The sequence below is a fragment of the Rattus norvegicus genome, chromosome 7 (genome assembly GCF_021556685.1).
Source record: "Rattus norvegicus strain SHRSP/BbbUtx chromosome 7, alternate assembly SHRSP_T2T, whole genome shotgun sequence".
Lineage (NCBI taxonomy): Eukaryota > Metazoa > Chordata > Mammalia > Rodentia > Muridae > Rattus > Rattus norvegicus.
In genome coordinates, this window is record NC_141540.1 from 115,882,140 (window position 1) to 115,898,670 (window position 16,531).

Below are 16,531 nucleotides of genomic sequence, written 5' to 3' on the forward strand. Positions count from 1 at the left end.
AAGCAGGAAGCAGAGCTATGAGGATATGCAGCAGAGAGAATCACAATGTAGCAGGGACAGCACAGAGCAGAAGTTAGCACTTGGGGCTCCAGTATGGAAAAGACAGGAGGACGGAATGGGTATCCTGGAAGTCCACATCAGGGCTGTGTCTTGGGTCTGTCACCTGCAGAGAGTCCGGAGGAAGCCAAAGGAAACCTCCAAGAATAAACGAGAAAAATCTCAGGTGCCACAGGGTAGCAGTGTACGAACACCAGCCATGTTTCTGAACTGTGGCCAAAACTGGAAAGTGAAATTTAAACAATGTTGTTTGTGATGGTATAGAAACCATGAGAACATTCAGGGGAATTGAACACATGTTACAGCATGAACAAGGCATGTCGCTGATAACTACAAGGAACTGCCTGAAGGGAGAACAAATAGAAGAAAACGTGGTTTTGTGAGATGGAAGGCAAGATCACTGAGATGTTAATTCTCCAAAGCCTTCACAATCAGAAGTTTTTAAAATAGAACTTAACAAGCTAATGCTGAGTTCAACTGAAACACAAAAGGTCGGGGCACCCAGAAGAGCTTCAGAACAGCCAGCAGCGGAGAGCCCACACCTGAATTCAAGAATCACTGGCCCAGGATGTACCACAGCAGCAGGCTCTGGCAGCCTTCCAAAAGGGCGCCAACATAGTCAACAGGAAGAAAACAAACAAACTTATTTAAAAAAAAACTTTTTTAATGAGCTCAGCCTTATGTCACCTCATACACAAAAATAAATTCCAAGCGTGTCAGGCCCAAATGTGAGAGCTGTAAATATGAAAACCGTAAGACTGCAAATACATGAGCCATTAATATGTCGGTGCATTACTGTAACGAAATGCCTGAGGCAGGCCACCTAATAAAGAAAAGAAATCTCAACAACATGGCCCAGGCCCTCATGAGGGCCTTCCAGGCTTCACGGCACAAGCACATGTGTACTTCTCGGGTCTCCTTTCCTAAACCATCAGAATTCTATCACGGGCCTCTGCCCTGGTGTCCTGTATTTAACCATCTCCCAAAGGCCTCCCCGTGCACCAAGGCTGGGACGAGATGTTCACCTTCCTTATGATGTCTGAGTGAGGGGTAAGGCACAAATCATGTTCACACCACAGCAGTGGATGGGACACTCTGGGGACCTCAACAACGTTAGCAATAAGATACTCTTATAAAAGACAAGCCTGGGGCAGGGACGTCTCCCCTCAGCGCCTGACACAGGACTTGCGTTGAGAACATAAGAGCTCTGACAACCGCACACTCACAAGGCAAGAACAAGTAATAACAAAGACAAGCAAGAGACTGAGATGCACCCAGAGGAGGACACACCACACAGTAGCCACCGAAATACACACAGAAGCCACCCCTGCCCACACCTGCGGCCGGCTCTGGAGAGAACACAGTCCTGTAAATGTCAGCTGCTCTGGAAAGCTGGACGGGTTCACCTCGAGTTAGCACATACCTCGTTATTTGCTCTACAATTTTGCTTAGGGAAACTCGCCCAGAAGTGAAACACACAAAACCCTGTAGAGACAGCGCAGCCTTAGCACTGGAGTGAGCCTTCGGTCCCTCTGAGGTGCTAGGGTGAAGAGAAAGAGATGAGACTCCTACTTAGCAATGGAAAGGAAAGGACTCAGCGTGGCTGCCATGCGTGAGACATGGCATGGGATACAAGGACAGCCCCCATGACTGTGCATGCATGGACTTCACACGTACATGCATGCAGTTCACAACAGACTAGAAAATGGGCATAGGTCTCAGGTGGGAAGGACCCAGAGGGAGTTTCTGAGAGGAAATAAATACTCAGCATTCACCCAGTGACTCAAGGGAATTCACGGTATCAGGCTTACTGAATGCACGCTAACCAGGGTTACGGCTATCAATGGAGGTGACCTACACTCACAGTCATACACACCACAACCCCCCCACACACACACATGCACAAACATGTCCCTGTGACAGTGGACATGTTGACAGAGCTTTGCCTGTCATGGACACCATTCCAAGACTAAAAGAAGACATCTAGGACCAGGTATGCCTTCTCCCACCTCAGCATGGGTAAGGACGCCAGGTGCAGTAGTTTCATCTGGCCAGGCCCTCTGACCCCTGTAAAGAGTGGCACCAAAAGTGCCTGAGGGTGGTGACAAGACCCAGGGTTACCCTACTGTCACACCAAACAAGGCCCGACACCCTAAGTGACACACCTCTGAAACACGCGTCTCCACAGACGAAGGCACAGGGCTGAGATCAGAGTATGGGCTGTAGGTGGGGCACTCACATCAGCCCTGGGTTTGTGCAGAGTCTCCCACACCCAAGAAAACACGTGGGTGCCATCCCTGCTGCGGAAAAGCTCTATTACCAGCTCTGTTCACATTCTGTAGATTGAGGAAATGTCCTCCCTCAGGGCCTGTTTTTCCATGTGGAGTGAGAAGCCCTGTCTGTATCTGTGAGCCTCTGGCCCCAAGAGTGCCTCTAAAAGTAAGTCTGTGTCTTCCCACAGCCACAGCTAAATCAACCTCAGACCATTCCCAGCAGCACCTGAGAGGACTGGCTTGCCCCTGCACCTGAGCTGTCAGGTCTCTGTGTATAGGCATGCTCCGGAGCAGGCTGAGATATGACTTTTAGGCTGTGGTCCTGATTAGTAGTTGATGGGAGAGGGCCCAGCCTACTGTGAATGGTACCCTCTCTGTGCTGGTGGTCCTGGCTTCCATAAGAATGTCAGTAAGCAGCCCCCATCCATGGCCCTTGTATCAGCTCCTGCCTCCAGGTTCCTGCCCTGTTTGAGTTCCTGTCCTGACTTCCTTCAGTGATGGACAATGATGTGGAAGTGTAAGCCAAATAAACCCTTCCTCCCCAACTTGCTTTTGGTCATGGTGCTTCATCATAGCAACAGTAATCCTAAGCCACCTGGCCACCTGTGAGCCTGACACAGAGGATCTTCTCCACTGCCTAGAGAGAGATTGGCACATATACCCTGACCCAGGCTGACCAACAGCCTGGTGTGGATCTAGTCAAGCCAATGTCAGACACAGAGAGCAGCGCCTGGCCCACTGTACTAAACACTGAGATCTGGGTTCTAGGATCACAGCGCATTCATCCAGCCAAGTACCTGGGATTCCAACAGCACCCTGGGATGACACTAGCCACCCACTACTAGACAGATATTGTCCCCGCCACCACTAAAGCCATTAAATTATTGATACAAGTTTTGTGCTTAAGTTTGGGGGCCTATGACATGGAGGCCTAGGCTGGACCCTGTGGGGCAGATATCAAAGCAGCACTGCCTGGTACAGGGTGAGGCTGAAAGGTTCAGCATGTGTGACCCAGGTGAGTCTGATCTACTCAGTGCCCGCCCCTCAGAGGTCACTCCTGCCATTGCACAACTGAAATACCATTTTTCCCCTTGAAGTGTACAGTAGATGGTGAGCTTACTCAGCTCATACACAAGGTAAGTAGGCATTGGGCTCCGCCAGCAAGACGGCTGGGTGGGTAAAAGTGCCCACTTCACAAGCCTAGGGAGCTGAGTTAGATCCCAAGAACCCTTTACAGGTTCAAAGACCAACTATACAAAGTCGTCTGAACTTCACATGTGTCCTAGGACATGCATACACAGATAGACACACACATACACACACACAAAATAATAATAATAATAATAATAATAATAATTAATAATAATTTTAAAGTAAGAAGCTCTATCAACATAGAGAAAAGGATGTGACAATCCTGTGCTTATCTTGAAATTTTAAATGCTAATGGCATTTGTACGATATGCATTCATCGGGTGGGGTCACATAAGGCCCCAGAAAGCCATGACAAGCAGATTAGGCCTGCTAATATGCAGGGAGTGTCAGGAAGCATGAGAGGGACCTGGGAGGCTACTGTTGGGCCCTCAATCTCAGGCCAGAGCTGTGGGCAATGGTCACTGTAGGCCAGACTCTGTATTTGGGAGCCTCTAGTCAATTCGGCTGGGAACCTGCTACTGTCCAAGGGGCCAAGGTCCTTTAAATGGCCACTTGCCTAACCACTGAGACAAAAAAGAGAGAGTGACATCATGATAGACAACGTACTGTCACTGAACCATGCAGAGCTCTAAGACCCTAACCATAACCCTAGTACCACATGCAGGCAGTGACACCCTCAGCTGACAGCCATCGGAAAGCACGCTGATGAGGGCACCCAGGCATTTGGACTGGGAAAGATGTTTTTATCATACTGGTCACTTCAATCTGCACAGAGGAGGCAGAGTTGTGAAGACAGCCCAGAGATGCCACATGTAAACAGCAGCCTCCAGAAAGCTCATGTGTCTAGACTCCCTAAAGTCAGATAGGTGTGTGTGTGTGGGGGGGGGGGTATTTGCCAGAGTTCTAAACAAGAAACCTAACTGAGGGGTGATTGCAATGTGCTCTCTGTGCCAGGGCTGGGAACTTACCAACGATGCCAAGAACAGGGCTGGTGTGAGGACAAGACGACATGGAGCAGGTTAAAAAGGGAGGGCATAAGAACCAAACACCTCAGCACAGTGGCCAGTGCGGAGCCAGCAGCCTGGAGATAGTGAGTCCTCAGATCAACCATGCCAGAGAATCTAGACAGGGAGTGGAGCCGTGCCTGCAGCACAGCCTGGGTGGGTGGGTAAAAGCATCAGGCTCCCCAGTGCCCTTCAGGCCCACAAGCCCACATGTGAAGCTATGCTGCTGAGAGGCAGGCCTACACTGCCCACAAGGGGTCTCTTTCTCTACCCAACCTCAGGACTTAGCTTCACAGATAGGACCTTTCTCTTGGGACCCAGACTTCGGCCCAGTCCAGCTCACGACAGGCCAGCAGGACTTTCTTGGAAGATTGGAGTCCCATAGGGCACCACCAAACCTACAAACTTTCTCTACTCCAGCCTGTATCCATGGAGACATCTAAGTCTGCCATTGAGTCTGGGGTACAACAGAGACATGATTGAGAACATTGGTGGACACAACACAAGGTGACATGTACCCGCCCTTAGTACATCTATGCATGTGTCTCAGCAGGAGGCCACGGATGCGCTTACTCCTAAAGTCAGGAGCGGTGTGTACCTGTGTGTGCCACAGAGAGGTGAGCTATCTTGGCTTCAGGTGCTGAGCTCAGAATGACTCACCTACAAGTGTGCAAGTGTGCATGTAGCACCGTGCACAAGTGCAGAGATGTAATGGCCACACACACAGGTTGACCTGATGCTCCTGTGTGTTACTTAGTTCCCCCAAGGAATGGAGGCTCTGCTCCAAGGATATCACTGCCCAAGAGGAAAGGGTCAGGATAAGCACCCCCAGTGTGCAGTCACCATGGCAGAAATTGAGCGAAGGAGGCCTGGACAAAGGACAGTGCCAATCACCTATGTGGCCTGAACACTAGGCCACTCCCGCCCAGCACAGGCCCACCTGGACAGGCCCCAGGCCCACACACCACAAATCTAGGGAAGGCTTCCCCCCTCTCCCTGACATGGGGTTTGGCTCTCATCCCTCATACTGCCCGCCCTGAACATCAAAGGGAACCTAGGATACACTCCTTCCAAAGCCTCATGTCATCACACGGAGGATGTGGAGGAAACTGGAAGAAAAAAGAAGTGTGGGAAGGGCAGTCATGAATAGCTGATAATGGGATACAGGGTAGCCAAGGAGCTTGTCTCATGCTGGGAGACGATACCTGAAAAGTTGGGGTTAGGCTGTATGGTGGTCACAATACAGCAAGGCCTCCAGTGTCACCTCAGTGACCCAGGGCAGCTGGATGGAGAATGGGCCCAGGCCAGAATTCACCATGGGAGTGGATTTGAAAGATACTGGCCACTGAAACATGGCCCAACTCCTGGATGTCAAGAGCATCACCCTGGGTGGCTAGAGGAAGAGGGAGTGAGAAGACAGCTGATGGTGCTGCCTGCAGGATCATTACCACCAGATGCTTGGGTTGTTCTCACAGTGGGGAGCCCCAGGACAGGTGCTCTTACCATAGGGCTGCCTTCCAGTTCAGCATGCAGTCAGAGAGTCAGGAAGGGACGTCCACACCTGCCCTCCTACCACTCAGGCTGCAAAGAGAAGGGGGTCTCTGTCTTAGTTTATTTTCTGTTGTTGTAATAAAATCTCGGACGAAAGCAACTTAAGGGAGAAAGGGTGCATTGGACTCACAGTTCCAGGTCATTATCATCATGGCAGGGCGGTTACAGAAGCAGGCATTTAAGAAAACTGGTTATACTCTGTCTACATTCCAGAGCAGAGACCACTGGGTTAACACATACATGCTAGTGCTCCACTCACATTCTCCATCCTTAAAAAAAATCCAGGATATCATGGCTAGGGAATGGTGCCACCCACAGTGGGCAGGTCTTCCCACTTCAACTTAATTCAGGCAATCCTTTATTGACATTCATTCCCAAAGGCTAATCTTAACCCAGACAATCCCTCAAAGGTGTTCCCAGAAGCCTGCCTCATAGGTATCTGATTGACAATGCTAACCCACCAAAGAGAACACCTAGCTCCTGTGCCCTGCAATCCCATTACTGTGCACAGGCACAATTCTACCTCAAAGTACACATGCCAAGAACAGTGAGGACTCCGAGTAGCACTGGGGAGAAGTAAAGGCCACCCACAGGCCCAACAACAGAAAAGCTATAGCCTGGCCACACCAAGGAACCAAAGTGACAGAGGAGGGTTCTGACTGACACACATGTGTGATACACCAGCACCTGTGCTTAGCAACAAGCCAGGAGCTGCATGACTCCATCTAGACAACACTCCTAGAAATGGCAGGTCTGCAGAGTTGGAACAGATAAAGCTACAGTCAGGCTGAAGGTAAGAACAGTGGCTGGGGACCTCTCTGAGATGACAGAATATTTGGGAGTTAGAAGGTGATGAGAGTTGGCCATGCCAGTTGTGCTGGTTGGTTAAAATGACATGACAACATGACATCACTTACAGTCACCTGAGAGGTGATTCTCAGTGAGGGCCTCTCTAGCTCAGGGAGGCTGTGGGAATGTCTGTTGGGAAATGTCTTGACTGCTTTGCTCAGTGTAAAAAGACACAGCCTGAATGTGGGTGGCACCACTCCAGGTATAGGACTTCGGTATTGCCAGGAGTCTGGTCTGTGAAAGAAACACATTCTAAAAGCATCCTGACCCTTGGCACACTAAGGGTAGAAGGAAACGGTCTGTACGATGGGCACTTATAACTCAAGAAATAGAATGTACTGTGTTGAGATGCAAAGGCTTCCTCTGCTCAAGTGTATTTCTTGTCCACACTTGTCTTCATTCTCACTGGTGATCTGTTAAAAAGAAAAACCCTCTATTCCTTATAAACGTGGTTCAATGATTGCATGGTATCTACACACACAGTATCTGCACACACAGAATCTGCACACACAACACACAGAATATGCACACACAGAATATGCACACACAGTATCTGCACACATAGAATCTGCACATACAGTATCTGTGCACACAGAATCTGCACACACAGAATCTGCACACACAGTATCTGCGTACACAGTATCTGTGCACACAGTATCTGTGCACACAGTATCTGTACACACAGTATCTGTACACACAGTATCTGCACACACAGTCTCTGCACACACAGTATCTGCGCACACAGTATCTGTGCACATAGTATCTGAACACAGTGTCTGTGTATCAGTTGCTCTTAACAAAAGTTCAGCAAGAAACATATTCTAGGTCCTTGAAGTTTCGTGTATGCTCCTTGGCCCCCAGTCTCCCTGATGAAAATTCACATTCCAGATTCTGTATCCATAGCACCTCAAAGCAGGAGCAGAGAAAATTAGCTGAGCCGTAAGCATGCATACCTCCCCATCTCTTCTCTACTGTTAACTATGATGTAACTGACTGCTTCAAGTTCCTGCCACCATGGCTTTGCTGCAGCATTGACTACAACCTGACATTGTGAGTGAAAATAAAACTTTTTACCCCTAAGTTGCTTTTTTCTTGGGGGTATATTTAACAGTAACAAAAATAAAATCAGGATACCGATAAATACGCTAAAAACACTGATATATCATCAACGTGGCTGAACTGATGACTTCAGTGCTAGAAAAAATCTATACCAATTTAACAAAACCCTAAGAACACAACAGAAGCATAAAAAATTACTCTGCAGTAAGAAAAAAGTGACAAGGCCCCTTGCAATGACAATGTGCAGGCTGGGTATAGGCCTATCATGACCTGAGGAAATGACAGTGGCCAGGAGACCAGGAAGCCGGACAGACACAAGTGCCCAACAGTAAGCAGCAGGTGACACAGGAGGATGGACAGGCACGAAGTGTCCAACAGTCGGCAGCAGGTGACAGAGGAGGGTGGGCAGACATGAGTGTCCAACAGACAGAAGCAGGTGATCCGAGAGTACAGAGGAACAGGAATTTGACAGGATGCCCAGAACAGAGGCCTGGGGATTTATTTAGCTTAAAGGCTGCTTGGCTACTATGACAGGAGTTGAGTTCAATCCCGGGTACCATTAAAAAAAAAAAAAGGTAAAATTCCCAGAATGCACACTTGATCTCTGAGCAATTCATCATGTGTAAATGGGAACTCAAAAGAAAGGGCCAGGTAGCTGGCTGGGCATGATGAAAACACAACCATCTAGGTGTGAGAGGCTGCCCCTGCCACTGCTGTGGGCATAGTGACCAGCTGCATAACAATGAGAGCAAGTGGGCTCTAAGTGCACACTGTCCCCTACCCCCATGTGCTGTCCAGGCAGGGATATGTGAGACACTTGAATGATGTTCTCACAGGGACTTTAGCTGCAGGGGGGAGGCATAGCTGCCAGACGTGGAACCATCTCCTAGAGAGACCAACCCAGTGTGGACACCTTCTTTACCATGTCCGAGAGGCCTAACGCTTCAGGGAGCAGGCTCACTGGTGGGCACTCCTGGCCACCAGCCACACTACTGCTAGCCATCACCCTGCATAGCAACTGCCAAGCCTCGGGCTGTGCCCTGTTCCCCAGGCTGCCTACAGGCCCAATGAGGGTGTTGCAGCCAAGTGACGAACATTTGTTTTGAGGATGGTGCTCAGACAAAGGAGCTGGATTGGACCAGGAGTGGAGTCAGAATGTGGCAGAGAACTAGAGCCGGGCTAGCGTTGCTGCACAGGGCTGACTGCAGTACCACAGTCTGCTTTCCTCTCAGAAGGTAAGAAGGCCTGTGAGCCTTCCGTATTCACACCAGAACTGCCAAAGAGTCCTAGGGTTTGACCTCCTGCTGAGATACCGACTGTTCACAGGCTGCCCCCTTCTGCCCAGTCTATTCCAGCTGCTTCCTCTCTGTGTCAAGACGTGGGCCATCCAGTTCTTTGCCTAGTCTGGTGGCAAAAGCCCAATGCCCATGGCCCACTTAGAAAAGGCAAGGCTTTCTCTGATGGCGAAAGAAAGAGGCTGCAGGGACTCAAGCTTCTGCACGGGGAAATTACGTGGGTAGTTCTCACCATAATAGCTTGGGTTAAACTAGTTTCTCTACTTCCAGCCTCCAGAAACTACCAGGGTTTCCTCTTCCAGAACCTGAAAAAAACATCCCAGTATACCTCACTGCTCTGCTCTGCTATGCTACATGTGATGTCTCCTAACCAGCCTGCAAGGTCCCGACATGTATGCGCAGTACCAACAGAGACAAATGGCAGACCAACACTGAACTGAAGGGAAGGAGCACAGATTCTGCAGGGCCAGTTCTCTGCCAACCACTGGATGCTGGGAAGGCAGAATTGCAGCTGGGCACTGGGAAGGGGAAGGGAGGGGCCTGGCTCTTGTCCTTTGTGGCTGTCAGGTGTGATAGCCACATCCTGGCAGCACTCAGAAGCAGAAGCAAGATGGAGAGTTCCAGACCAGCCAGGGCTACATAGACACCTAGGCAAAACTAAGCAAAGCCCCACTGTTTGATGTGTAGCCTGGAGCTTGTCTGCCTCAGACTGGCCTGAGCCCCCTCCCCCCCATTGCTGTACAGTGCTGGAATTCTGAGAGGAGGAGAAAAACGAGCTGTTCACATGAGCCTGCTGAGCAAGGAGGGACTCTGGGAAGGTTCAACTGCTTCTGAGGTTTACAAAGTCAACCCTAAGAGCGATGAGGCAGAGCCGCTGCAAGCAGGGCCAGCACAGCCAGTGAGAGGGGTACACTCTGGAGCTCTGCCCCGGGCACCTGCCTCCGGCCAGACACTGATTTGTGCCTATACAAGCCAAAGCCCTGTGAAGCCGAGGAAAGAGCAACTTCAGGGGAGCAAGGATCCCAGGGAGCTGTAAGTCCACGGAGAGCTGAAATGTGTGTATGAAAGGAATGCAGGTCAGTGGCAATGGCCTGAGTCCAGTCCTCAGCACCAGGGAGGGGTGAGGCAGCGAGAATACTGCAAGTAACTGCCCACAGCTAGGGAGCAATTGTGGCGTAAAATAAGAGGGCTAGTGGGCAGGAAAAATAACAGGAGAAACTAAACCAAAAGAAAAAAGACCAAGGAAAGTGAAAAGAGGTCCAGGATCCCTGGCCATACCCCAAAGTCCAGGGCACACATGGAAAGAGGGGTGCATAAACACATAAGCAAGCAATCAAAAGAGACTTCAAAAGCATCTAAATTCTACAAAACTATAAACTGCAGCAACTAAATGTCAATAAACCCCAAGCAATGAGCCACATCTGAGGCAAGAAGCCACTGGAAAGCAGACAGCGTCCAAGGGCAGAGGAGGACCTCCCCTCTCCCCGAGCACACAGGGCCTAGGGTGGGTCGGAGGGAGATGGTAAAGTATAGCACCTTTAAATACAGAAAGAAGAAGACCTTCCAGCTGAACTCTATACTCACTGCAAGTATATCTCAAAAATAGATGTGGAGTAGATATTTATTTTCTACAAATAAAGAGTGAGAGCCTGTTCCCACCAAATGTGCACCACAGAATGTGTTGAAGTAAGTTATTCAGGTCAGAAGCACCAAGCAAAGGAAATCTCAGTCTAAATAAAGAGCTGAAGAGAGCCGGGATGGTGTAGAGGGAGAGGGATTTAAACAGGCCTCTTCTCACGTCTGTGTATCTAAAGGAAAATTGACTGTTAAGTAAAATCAGTAATAACATGCCGTTAATGATAGCTGTTAGCATACTGGGGGGGGGGGACGAACAAAATACTTATGAATGAACAAGGGCAGTAAGAACTATGCAGGCAGAGGGTTGTAGGTTTCAAGGCAGGCCTAAGAGATAAAGATACACACTGTGAACTAGAAAGCAACCACTAAGATGGTCAGTAGAAATTGTTACTAAGCCCTAACAATGGTAAAAAAAAAAAAAAAAAATGGATACTAATCAGTTGTTCAATTGCTCCAAGAAAAGGAGGGTCCGGAAAAGAAAAACAACTGTAGAAAAATACTGAAAATACATTTCAAAAATACTGAAAATACATTTCAAAAATAGGCGCCAAGTAGATATTTATTTCCTACAAATAAAAGGAGAGAGCCTGTTCCAACCAAACGCTGGAAAGCATGCATCAAGTGGGCAGAGTGGAGGAAACCTCTGGCATTTGCAGCATGGATGAAAGGCTGGACAGGAGGAGGCCAGGCCAGCCACACCTCGCCAGGGCGGAGTCTGAATGTAAACTTTCATTATGTACTGAAATTAAATAAAATGATTCATTCTTAAGCTGCACATTTTAAATGTCCCTGTACTACTTCCTAGTAGAGAAGGTGGGACAGGAAGCTTTCCAGTTTCCACAGGCTGCGTCCAACAGCACCAACTCACTCACAGAGCAGAGGCTGCCAACTGAGGTGGCGAGAAGCAAGAACTCACACAGAATATGCATAAATCTACTACAGAACAGATATGGCTAGGTAAGAGGGATGGAAAATACACCGTGGGCAAACTGACAGCAGACAGCAGAATTCAGAACCAATACAACCAGGGACAAGAGAAGGACGATTGCACAAGGTTAAATGGCAAATGGGACACACTCAATAACCCAGCTTGAGCATACATGAAGGCAAACGGACAAGGCTGGGAAGGGACACTGCAAACCCACAACCAAAGGTTAAGTCACAGCGGACAACAGAGCAAGCGGGCAGAAGTCAGTGAGGAGACAGAGACCTGAACACAGCACCAGTCAATGCCACAGAAGCTAAGCCCATGCTCCTGACAGAACATGAGGATGCTCATCCAGATGTGTCACGTTTCAGACCATAAACCAAGTCTCTATGTGTTTATGACAGCAGTTACCATACAAAATACACATTCTCTGAACAGAAGAGACCTAAAAATTAACAGCACAAAGACGCCTGTGGATATACGTAGGTACCTGAAATTAGGCAGCACGCTCTCAATAAGTAAGGGAGATAAGAAATTATAAGGAAAATCCAAAAATATTAACTGCGTAAACTGGGAATGACATGTTTAATGTATACAAGTAAAACAACACATAAAGGAAAACTTATATTAACAAACAGTTATCAGAAAAGAAGAATCATCTCAGATGATGACCTAAAAAATAACAAAAGGATATCTGACCCAAAGGAAGCAGAAGGGAGAACACAAAGATGGCGAGATTTAAAAAAAAAAAAAAAAAAAAAGTCAACCAATATTAGAGAAAAGTCAATGCGACCAGAGCCTGCTTCTTAGAAACAGTGAGATTGATAACTTTACATTAGTTGCATTAACTCCAATTCTATCTTAGATTATCTAAAACAATAAAGTTATACCGGACAATCAAAACAAAAGAGTAAGCCTGGGTGCCGTGGCACACACCCGGAACCCTGGGATCCCAGCACCTGCAAGGCAAACAGTCAAAGATCACCATTAAGTTCCAGGTCAGCATGCTCTACATAACAAGCTGGATGTCAGCCAGGACTCCACACACACACACACACACACACACACACACACACACGGGGTGGGGGTACAAACACAGACCAGCAACACTAGCCATGGAGGAGGAGACACCACTGCAGATCCCATAGGCAGGAGGAGGACACACAGTGTCCCACTGTTCTGACAGTTTAGTTGAAATGGGTAAGGCCTTTAAAAATCAGGTCACTTGAGAAGCAGCGGTCACCGTGGGCACCACTGCAGCCTGAAGGAGAATGAAGTACAGTTCAGTGTCTCCCAGTGGAAACTCCAGACTCAGAAGGCTTCCCTGGCAAATTCTGCCAAATATTTACAGGAAAGATCACATGGATTCTACATAAACTCCTCAGAAAATGGAGGGATCGTTTCCCAACTTGTTCCAAGACACATTTTACAGTCAAACACCCACTGAACTGAAGGAGACAAGAGCTAAGTGATCCACGGAGAGGGAAACACCTCTCATCCACCAAGGCCTCAAATTCCCACACACAGAGAGCACCATGAGTCACAGACATACATGTTGGAGCCCCAACATCTGTAGTGAAGTAAGAAGACGATACTCTAACCTACCCTGTGCTGGTCAACGTCTTCTCGGGCAGAACAACAAACAGAAAAGTCATCAAAGAAATGGTCCAAACAACAAAGGGCATGACCTTCAAAAAAAGTCATAGTTAAGTAAAACAAGCCATAGTCTACAAGAAAATATTCAATTACAGGCATCTGACAAAGCTCTTGTGTACAGAAGAGGCAAACTCACAACATGACAACCCAAGAGAACACCAACAATGGAGCTAAACAGGCGGACACAGAGAGAGTACAGACGGCCAATGCCCGTGAGCTCTCAGTAACTGGAGGGTGCAGACTAAAAGCCACGTGCAATGAGTAAAACCCGAGCAGTCGACATGGGCCTGTGAGGGTGGAGAGCCAATGAGCACCTGATACTCAGAGGCTTTCACAAAACACCATTACTTTCAAAGTCTCCCCGAGGACATAACCAGCAGCTCCTCCCTTAGGCATCGACCCTCCTGGAAAAAGTAGGATCTGCATATCCCCTGGGGCAGCCAGAAGGGAGGAAGACAACCAAGGGCCTGGTCCAGTACCACCGGCCCTGGGAGGCCAGAAGAGAGACACCCAAGGGCCTACTGCAGGTGCCACTGCAATGGCCGGATGTGTGATGGAATGTGTGATGGGAAAGATGGAGCATGTGACAAACGGGTAGAAGAGAAAGTGAATCTGAGGGTTCCTACACTGTGGAGAAAGGCAGAACTGGCTGTGAGAAGCAGGCAGCTATGAGGAGGCCATGGTGAGGTTCTGGCCTGGGCTGCCACCAAAGGCCGTGTCTGGGTCCATGGTCCTGATGCAGCTGGGGTCTGTGTCAATGAATGTGGCCTGTGCTGACACTGGACACCCTGTAGATATCTGAGAGCTGTGCTGTCAAGTGGGGACATGCTAATCTGAATGGGCTGCTCTGCCACCTGAGGCCATGGGGACATCCAGGCCCAGGCTGCTGCCGGGGCCACATCTATGTATGTATGTAGGCCTTTGGCAGCCAGGGTCGGTGTTGACGTCCCAGCCCCTGTTACTACCAAGGGCCATGCAGATGTCCCCAGTCTAGACTGCTGTCTGAGGCACCGTACTGAGATGGTACCGCCCATTGATGGCCATCACATTTGGGAGAGCTGGCCTGCCCCTCACCTGGAGAGCACAGTAGAACTGGCGGTGATGGCAGGAGAGTGGGGGAGTCAGCTTTCAGGGCATGAACATGGGAGAGCTGAACCCCACCCTAGTCAGCTATGGGGTGGCTTGGGTAAAAGATGGCTTCCCCATCCTGGCCCCTCACTGCCTGGGGCAGGTGGGAGAGGTAGCCCTGAGGTCATGAGAACTGGAAAACTTGGGACAGTGGGCCCTGCACCTCACCTGAGCAGCACAGCCGTGCTAACCAAGGTGGCTGGCAGGGGTATGGGTGAGCTGGCCCTGTGGGTGTGAGCGAAGGAGAGCTAGCCCTGCCCCTTGCTGTACCATTGGGTGAGCTAGCTGGGGCATTATAGGAGAGCTTGCCCTGGTGAGGTGAACACTGGTGAACTGGCACACTGACCAACTCAGCTATCACCCAGACACAAATCCAGGGCTTTGAGTTGGCCCACCCCATCTACCCTATCTATAAACTGCTGGAGCAGGTGAAAGGGTCTGTACTGCAGATTGAAAGCTGCAGGATCTCCAAGACACTGGGCAACAACAGGATATCCCTGTGAGGACCCAATATTGATAGTGTAGCAGAAGATAGAAGCCTGGAAAGGCACCAATGACTCACTGTAATGAACATTTGCAAGTAAAGAAGTGTGGACAAAAACAGTATACTGTGTGACACACTGTATCACACTACAGCTTCCATGACAGGGTTTTTTTTTTTTTCATTCTATCTTCTTTTCCTTTAAGAGGGAGGTTGTGAGGGTAGAGGGCAGATACAAAGGGACATTGCTCCGATGAAACAGCTTGACCAAAGCAACTTGGGGAGGAGAGGATCTATTTGGCTTACACATCCACGTCACTGTTCATCACTGAAGGAAGTCAGGACAGGATTCAAACAGGGCAAGATCCTGGAGGCAGGAGCTGATGCAGAGTCCATGGAGGGGCGCTGCTTATTGGGTTTCTCCCTCTGGCTTGCTTCTAAGCAGGGGGAGACAGCTGGGGGTGACATCACCACAATGGGCTGGCCCCCCCCCATCATTCACTAACTAAGAAAATACCCTACAGGCTTGCCTGCAGCCTGATCTCAAGAGGTTCCCTCCTCTCAGATGACTTTAGTTTAAGTCAAGTAGACATAAAACTATCCAGCAAACCCTCACAAGTTTTGCAACAGTGTACATCATGGTCCACCTGCAGCAGGAAAGGGATACAGATTGACAACACATGGCAACCCAGCATCCCGAAGACTGCCCCCACCCCTGCTGCTGAATGCAGCTCTTCTCCTATCCATGTTTCAAGGCAAACCCAAGGCCTTGGTGAACAGCTATGGGAGGCTCTCCCCAGAGGACAAAGTCCGACCTCCAAAAGGCATAAAAAACTTCACTAAAGATTGGCACCAAAGGTTGTTCCTGGCTCTCAGTGGTACTTGCCCAGGTGATTGCTGGCATGGCCTCTATGTAAGCAAGAAGAGGGAAGATTCCTAGTGAGAGCCAAGCTGAGAAGCCTCATACACATGCATCGCAGGTGAAAAACTATCATGGATCCCTGAGGAGGAAGGGTAGTACTCAAAGGCTCCTGGACAAGACTCGGGAGTCTATGCAATCAAGAACTGATCCAAGGGAGATCTGCTAAGAAGAAAAGCCAAAAATGAGAATGCCACGGGGTAGGGTCTCAGGCTACATGGAATCATGCACTGACATGAGACTGGGTGCCTCACTAGCCAGAAGTACCAAACGCTGTCCTTCCAAGCTCTGTTTTTCCCTGTGATCTAACACACCATTGCACCCTGACATTTATGTCTCTAGCAGGCATGATGAGAGCCTGGCCCCCGAAGCATGCTAAACTGAGATCCAAAGAAGGCTGGGGACAGCTTACCAAGTAGAACAAGCACTGAGACTGGTGAGGTGGCATGAGTCAGCTTACGCCACAGGAGTGCCAGGGCATGTGACCAGTACCAGGCCCAGGCTGTGGCCAGGTTAGGACTAAGCCTGTGCTCAGGCTTGG